The 6,704-nt window shown below is 43.3% G+C and overlaps 1 pseudogene; it reads left to right on the top strand.

Annotated features, from left to right (window-relative positions):
• Positions 1-4,663: 4,663 nt before the first annotated feature.
• LOC123807752 lies at positions 4,664-5,941 on the top strand (annotated as a pseudogene).
• Positions 5,942-6,704: the final 763 nt, after the last annotated feature.

Raw genomic sequence — 6,704 nt, 5'->3', positions numbered from 1 at the left:
CTGCCCTAAAATCACCACACTGTTGTCCATGTCCGTGAGTCCTTTTTCCTTTTTGCTTGATCCCTCCACCCACTAAGCAGACCCCCAGAGTCTTTCTTTCTTAATAAACAGCTTAAAATCACTATCCCAAAAAGCAGCTTCAGGATGGCAAAACTTTGGTCCCTTTGTAATAGGGTACAGAGCATGGGTCATCTGATAACAGGGAAACACCCCCACAATCCTGCCTGAAGGCAGTATGGCGGGGGGGAGGGGGGCAGAAATGGGTGCCCACACAGTGGGCACATTACATAACAAAGGCAGGTTAACAGCCGTGCCTTGCTGAAGGGAAGATGTGCAGAAACTGCAAAATTGTACACGTGACTGTGAGAACATGCACTCGGCAGAGTGACTCATGACATAGCCAGGAGGGGAAGCTCATATAGCACCTGTAGGAGCTGAAGGGGGCAGATGCCTTCCCTGGATGCCCGTGCATCACTGGGAACTCTTGCCCTGACTAAAGATGGCAGCTCAAAGAGGGTCAAAGATACTGGGGAGCTGACAAAAATGGCAGACACTAAAGCACCATAGGAAGGGCTGATGTTAGATCACACAGGAAGTTCTGAGCTGAGCATTTAAATTAGAGTGAGCTGCCCTGGCTGGTGTGGCTCAGTGGATTGAGCACAGGCCTGCAAACCAAAGGATCACTGGTTTGATTTCCAGTTAGAGTGCATGCCAGGGTTGTGGGTCAGGTCCCCAGTAGGTGGCACACAAGAGGCAACCACGCATTAATGCTTCTCTCCCTCTTTCTCCCTCTCTTCCCCTCTCTCTAAAAATAAATAAAATCTTTTAAAAAAATTACAGGGGGCTGCCATAAGGTATGGAGGTCGGCCTGGATGTCAGAAGGGAAATCTGCCATGAGGTCTGCCTACCTGGAAGTCTGATCAGAGATCTGCCTGTAGAAGATGGTGACAGAGCTGATGGAGCTGCAGGGAACTCTGAGCCAAGCACAGGCACATGAGAGATGCTTGGAGCTGAACTGTAACCTGCAATGCTGAGCTGCAGAATTCTGCTTTCCTGAAGGATGAACAGAGAAGTCACTCTCTTGGTATGGGGGCTCTTGGTACAGGAATTTAGAACTTGTTGCAAGTTCCCCCCCACCTTTGGGTTTTTGGCATTTGGACATTCTGGGCTTCTGGCTCTGCTGTGTGCATGGGCAGGAGCACTTGTGGGACCAGGAGATGCGGGGCCCATCAGGGGCTCAGACACTGCAGAGGATGGGAGCCAGCTCCTCGAGGCACAGTCCCACACTGGAACATGTACCCCCCAGCTCCACCCTCTGGGACAGTGTAACATGGCACAAGGTTTCCTGAACTGCTACACGGAGACTGAGAACAGTGCACCCCAGATCCTGAAGGAGAGAGCTGCTGCGAGAAGATGGCAACTCTGAAACCCAGCAATGCATATCCAGAGAGGATGGAGACCTGTTTTCATGACTGGATTGATAAGGAACCGGATTGATTACCCGGACAAATAAGGAAGTGGGGAACTTCTGGTCATGGTTTTGGCTTGTAGCCTTTTGGGGAACATGGGAAGTTCAGTGTGTCGTGGGAGAAGAGAGCTCTGAGCAGGAGTGCTCTCGGGCCCTCAGGGTTGGAACCCTGTTAATAAAAACCTGTTTCCTTCAACACTAATTGTTGGGTCATGTAGACTCAAGGCACCAAGTGGCTGGGCCCCAGTTTGTATGGTTACACCTTCAATACAAAACCAAAAACCTTGTTAGTGCATGGCTGACCTGGCAGGAAAAGAAAGGACAATCCTCAAAGACAAAAAAAAGCAAACAACACATACATAGCAAACACACACACACACACGAGGCCCCCAAATTCACATAGGTTGGCAGGCCACCTCAGAGAGGCAAGCACGCAGTGAGGCTCACATGTGTCCTAAAGTACCATCTGTTGGTCCCTGGTAGTGTAGAGTGAGGGGAGACAAGCTCTGCATGGCCCTCACCCCCTTGTGGAAGAAAAGAGGCCACTTAAGAAACCTGACAGGCTCAGGGGAGGCCTGCGTGGCAGCCTTAAAACTCAGAGACCTAAAGTAACTCCATAGGATGGTCTAAAATTAAAACTTTCCAACTAAAAGCAGTTCATGGTGTGCAGTCATGTCCTAGGCCAGTATTTTTTTCCTAACAAAGGCCAGTCTTTACCTTACCTGAGCCTGTCTGTTGTCTTTTTGCATGTATGGTAACATACCTTTGTAATGTCAAATTTCCTTTTTCCAGACCCCTCAAAGCAAAGACATGCAACAGGTGGAGACCACAAATCCCTCATTGTTATTGGGATGATGTTAATTGTTGCCTATTAACTATTCTGTACCCACCTGTGTAAAAGTGTCTATCATTTTACTTTTCATCCAGTCCCAGAGGTCCTCACATACCTGCCTTTGCTTCCTCCTGCCTCCCTAATCTATGCCCAATAGATTTCATGTAACTCCCTTATGTCTCCTTCTTTGATTTTAATGTGCAAATTAAGGTGCTAAACTGCCATTCTCTGGAGCATTTCCCAATCCACTGAGATTTTGCTTCCTGGCAATTGTGATCAGTTTGGCTCAAATAAACTCACAAAAATTCTCTGCAGGTTTGAATGTTCCTTACATTGACAACCTCACACACTCATTAAGACAGAACTTGGATTTGGGGCTGGAATTCACCCTATCTCAGTGACACAGGGAACCCCAAGAAAACATTCAGTTTAAAATGCACAGAGTACACAAATTGGCACTTGCGTCCTCCCCTCAGGTACCTGAAAGAAGCAAAGCATATGTTTTTTGTATGCACACTTTTGAGGTCTAGTCCTCAAAAAATTCCCACAGATAACATTTTAAGTAATATAAAGAATAGGGGGTTTTTTGTTTGTTTTTTGTTTTTTTAAACACTGAATTGTATATACTTTTAAAAGATTTTATTTATTTATCTTTAGAGAGGGAAGGGAGGGGGCTAGAGAGAAAGAGAGAAACATCAATGTGCGGTTGCTGGGGGTCATGGCCTGCAACCCAGGCATGTACCCTCACTGGGAATCGAACCTGTGACACTTTAGTTCACAGCCCGGGCTTAATCCACTGAACTACGCCAGCCAGGGCAAGAATAGTTTTTAAAAATCACAGACATATGAGGAAATAAGTCACCTTGGGTAAGAGGACAAAAAAATAATAGACTATAGAATAAAACTTACAAAGTTTTAGTTATTAGAGTGTTTATCAGATACAGATTCTCTAATATATTTCATATGCTTAAAAGAAAGAAAAGAGCCCTGGCTGGTGTGGCTCAGTGGATTGAGCACTGGCCTGAGAACCAAAGGGTCGCCAGTTCAATTCCCAGTCAGGGCACATGCCTGGGTTTTGGGCCAGGTCCCCAGTAGGGGGCATGTGAGAGGCAACCACACACTGATGTTTCTCTCATCTCTAAAAATAAATTAAGTAGTAAAAAAATAAAATAAAAATAAAACACTTAAAAAATAAAAGAAAAAGAAAGAGGTTATCATAAATATGATGAAAGAACAAGAGATAGTCAAAATAATCTGATAGCTATGAGAAAGGATAAATAGAACTTCTAGAAAAGAACATATACTGTTTGAAATTAGGAACTACATGTATGGCTTAGATATAATGGAATTAGGCATAATGAAATAATGATTTGAAAAGAAAATATTTAGAATGTGCCACAGAGAGATGAAGGATACCCCTCATTCCAAAGTTTCAGAGTTGCCTAGCAAGGACTTTTCTGCCATTGGTTTCCACTCTTTCTTAACTACCTATAAATCTAAATCACTATTCTTACTTTTGTAATCTCTCTTTTGAGACCCCATTCTCTCCCCACATTTTCTCCTTTGTCCAAAATGTCATATATATCCATTATTGCCTTACTGTCTGGAGTTTTTATGTGTATGTGAAATCCCATGCACATATATTAAATTTGGTTTTCTCCTGTTAATCTGCCTCTGTTAATTTGATCACTAGCCTAGCTAGAATAACTTAGAGAATGGGAGGAAAAGTTTTTTGTTGTTGTTTTTGTTTGCTTCCACGGAGACAAACAAAATATAAGAGCTATTAAGAGACAGGGAAGATAAAGAAGGTCTAAAATACTTCTAACTGGGGGAGTACTTCTAAAGAAGGGGAAGGGTTAAACCAAGTAACAGGTATAAAGGACCCATGGACAAGGACAAAGGGGGACCAGAGAAGTTAGGATTGAACGTGGGAGGGGGGTGGACAGGGCGGGTGAGAGCAATGAGGGAAAATTGGGGACAACCTTAATTGAACACCAATAAAAAAATTTGTTAATAAAATACTTCTAATTGGTATTCCAGGAAAAGATAAAAAGAAGAAAGATGATGTAATAAACAGTGGGTAACTTAATAGAAACCCACAAGTCCTTCTCCTGTCTCCTGGAGCTTGGCCTTCGGCTTTGCACAGCTCACCCCGCCCCGCCCCGCCCCGCCCCGCCCCGCCCCGCCCCCTCTCCCGCTCCAGGAGAAGCCCGGAACCCTCTGCACTTCTAGGCTCACAGTAGCTTGTGGCGGTTGGAGACACCGGAAGAGCTCCTGCCTCTCCTCACTCACTGTCTCTCACGGGGAAAGCAGCCTCCTTTGATGGTCAGTGGCAACCTGGGCAGGATGGAGGGACAGATTCCTTTGCTCTGGGAAAAAGTAACCCTGCCGAATACCCCTGCTTGCAGGGGCAGGATGTGATGGAATGGCTTAAAGAAGATCTTAGTGCCCAATTTGTGGCAGCCTATTTGATGATCCTCGAGTTTTGCCTTGCTCGCACAACTTTTGCAAAAAAAAATAAAAAATGCTTAGACGGGATCTTGGGAATGTGCGGAATTCACTGTGGAGATCTCCACTCAAGCGCCACTCCTGCCGGAAGGAGACCTCGGCTTCCGGAGTCAATAGCCAGCGGGTTAATTACTCCCGGAAGGGTATTGTGGAGAAGTACAGCAAGATCAGCGTCTCTCCCAAAATGCCAGTGTGCAAAGCTCACTTGGGGCAGCCTCTCAACATTTTCTGCCTGAGTGATGCGCAGCTGATCTGTGGAATCTGTGCTACCCACGGGGGACACACCAAACATGTCTTCTGCTCGGTTGAAGATGCCTATGCCGAGGAAAGGGCCGCCTTTCAGTCCCTCTTTCAGAGCTTCGAGACCTGGCGTCAGGAAGTTGCTCTTTCTCGCTTGAATACCTTGAAAACTAACAAAAGGAAATATTTACAGTTACTGACTAAAGATTCAAATAAAGTGAAGGAGTTTTTTGAGAACTTACAAGACTCATTGGATCAAAAGAAGAATGAAATCCTGGCTGACTTTCAGACTATGAGACTTGGAGTTATGCAGGCCTGTGACCCGGAGATCAACAAACTCAACACCATTATGCAGGAGCAACAGACGGTCTCTAACTTGGCTGAAGCCTTCAAAGACGTGTCAGAACCAATCACATTTCTGCAACAGATGCAGGAGTTCAGGGAAAAAATAAAAGTACTCAAGGAAACTCCTTTACCCCCCTCTAATTTTCCCATGAGCCCGTTAATGAAGAACTTTGATACCAGTCAGTGGGAAAACATAAAACTAGTAGATGTGGATAAACTTTCTTTGCCTCAAGCCACTGGCACATCCATTAGCGAGATTCCCTGGAGCTTTTACCAGCTATCTGTGGTAGTCGTTCTGCTTGGTCTTCTCATTTTCTTCAGTCCTACAGTATTCCTAGAATGGTCTTTACTTGATGAATTCTCAACCTGGAAAGACCATATTTCACACTTCATATTGGATTAAATTACCTGATTTTGTAGAACAATCAGTTTTTTACTGGGAACAAGTGACAGAAGGGTTTTTCATTTTCAGTGAAAGGTTCGAGAATTTTACTTTGGTGGTGCTGAATAATGTGGCAGAACTTATATGCAAATATAAACTATTTTAAAATCTGTCTCAAGTGCATAATTCTGTCTTTTTTTAGACATATGTTAGAGAACAGAGTGGTAGTTCAGATTTGATCAAAGATTCCAGCCAAATACTTAAACAAAACTATTCTTTTCAAAAATAATGTTTTACACATGTTCAAATTAGGTAGCATAAAGATAAAAGTGAAATTTAATAGTACAGTGCTGGACCCTCCATCCTTTTTAAAGAGTGCTTTTGAAATAAGCATCTGACCCCCTAATATTGATTGCATGTATGCTATATAAAAAGAGGAGGTGAGAAAGCACATACTGTATTAATGAGGTAGTCAAATAGTGATTGTTTACTTTAAACATGTAATAAAGACTACTCTTGAAAAAAGAAAGAAACTCACACAACAACAAAAATGCAGAACACCAAAGAAAATAATCTCAAAAATAAGCAAGTAGAAAAGACAGATCAAGTGCAAAGACCTCACATTTAGACTGAATATAAGTCAGGTGTGTAATAATACCAACATGCCTAGAGAAAACTAGCCAGCTTAGAATTGTGAATCCCACAGCATTTTCTTTCAAAATCACATTGAAATAAACATTTTCAGCAAACAGATGACAAAGCCTAGGAGTTAACTAAGAGACCCACACTGTAGTGACTTCTAAAGGATGCAGTTAAGAAAGTAGGGAAGTGATCACATAGGATCAGAGGTGAAAGAAGACATAGTGAGTAAAGAAAATCATAAATGTGTGGATTGAGGTAAACAAATGTTATCTTGATTTCTGAGTTTT

This window comes from Phyllostomus hastatus, unplaced genomic scaffold (genome assembly GCF_019186645.2).
Source record: "Phyllostomus hastatus isolate PE091 unplaced genomic scaffold, TTU_PhHast_1.1 phas_scaffold_46, whole genome shotgun sequence".
Lineage (NCBI taxonomy): Eukaryota > Metazoa > Chordata > Mammalia > Chiroptera > Phyllostomidae > Phyllostomus > Phyllostomus hastatus.
This window is presented reverse-complemented; position numbering and strand designations above follow the sequence as displayed.